The following is a 1,848-nucleotide window of genomic DNA, read 5'->3' as shown; positions in this document are numbered from 1 at the left end:
TTTACAAGTCGGACTTAAAACCAAAATAAAAAAAATATATATATATTCCGCCGAACTGATAACCTCCTCCTTTTTTGGAATTCGGTTAAAAAGTGGGAAAAAAGCAAAGATAATTTACAAGTCGGACTTAGCATAGTGCGTAGGCAACTGGCTGAGTCAGTGGGATCATCGGTTCGAATCCTACTGAAAGAAGTCTGATGAGGAAATGTGTTGATTTCCGAAATAGCTATCACGGCTACCATTTTTTCAAATTATTGTTGCTTTTCCACAATAAGTTTTTCATTAAAAAAGACCTCGAGCTCAATGGAAATTGTTGAACATCATAATAAATAATTTTATATTCATGACGTTTTTGAATAGCAACAATGAGATCATTTCCATCTTCAGTGTTTAAATCAGGGTTGTTGCGAATATCATTCCGAAATAAAAGTCCTTTCCGGATAATAAACAAACCGCCTGTCGATATTAAACAAATTTGGTCATATCATATGACAGAGGAATGAAATAGCTTTTAAACAGAAATAACGAACGATCTTCATTTATATTTTTTTTTATAATTTAATATTAAAGAAATGCATACACCTGACACAAGGTTTGTTCTATGGTACTTGATTAACATTTTTTATTGAAATATTTTTAAATATGTGGCTTTCCTCGTTTAGACATTTTAGTTACAAAGATATTAAAGTCCTCTTTAATTTGGTAAGCGGTTTGTTTATTATCCGGAAAGGACTTTTATTTCGGAATAATATTCGCAATAACCCTGGCTTAAATAGTCAAAGAATTCTATACATTTCATTTTAAAATTACTTTTAATTTGAAATTCACTTTGAAAAATTTTAATTAGAAGCCGGCTTCTCTCTTTACGCAAGGAAGCACACTTTATACTTAAGATCCTCTCAGTTGCTTCGTTTGAGTATGGTGTTGAGAAAAAATAATTACATATTTTTTCAAACTGTGGAAAAGTACAATTATTTAATGACTTCATCTAAATTTCCTCATGGCTTAAATTAATTTTTTCAACTATACAAAAACTTTGCAAGACTAAGAATTCGCTAAAAAGAGTATCTAACTCTATGTCTTTTATGAAAAACTCCTTTACAATGTGAATAAATTGTGAAAAAAGAATTGTAAGTTATAGGCAAAAGCCATTCGAATATTCAAATGTGTTGTTATTAAACTGAAAGTTATTTTCGATATAATTAACAACACTCGACAGAAAAACGTCAGCCTTCTTTTTAAATAATTTAAGCTCCATCATATTAACGCAACTGGTACGTAACGCCTCGGCGATATGCCTATAAAACGATTGATCTTTTTGTTGTATTAATTTCTTGGGTATATCAAAAATTATCTGAAACATGTCAACTATAATTAAATTATTTTCTTCTTACTTTTTACAGTACAGTTTGAGAAAGTTCCAACGTTATGTAACAACCTTAAGAGAATCTTAAAGTATTTTGTTTGAATTGAAAATTCAGTACAAATCAGTACAAATTTTGAAAAATCAGGACATTAGTGTACTGATTGAAGAAATGAATAAAATCAGTACAAGAGTTGAAAAATCAGTACTGTACTGATAAAATCAGTACGTTTGGCAACCGTAGCCTGGGGAAACGGGCCGCCTGCGTGCCTTCCCCCGGTGTAGAACTTCCCTCGGGGGGTTTGCCCATACCGGTGTCTTGGGGGGTAGGCTTGCCCACAGGGGTATAGCTTTTCCCTCCGACGGTGCTGGTGACCTGAAAGAGGTTAGATGGGACCGTTTAGGTCCAATCGGTGCCGTCAAAGCGGTTTCCGAGATTTTGGACTTCGTTTTCTTGCAGTGTCCGACGGCAGCACTTATACCCG

Source organism: Rhagoletis zephyria, unplaced genomic scaffold (genome assembly GCF_001687245.7).
Source record: "Rhagoletis zephyria isolate East Lansing unplaced genomic scaffold, Rhagoletis_zephyria_1.1 Rzeph_scaffold_00773, whole genome shotgun sequence".
NCBI classification, from domain to species: Eukaryota; Metazoa; Arthropoda; class Insecta; order Diptera; family Tephritidae; genus Rhagoletis; species Rhagoletis zephyria.
This window is presented reverse-complemented; position numbering follows the sequence as displayed.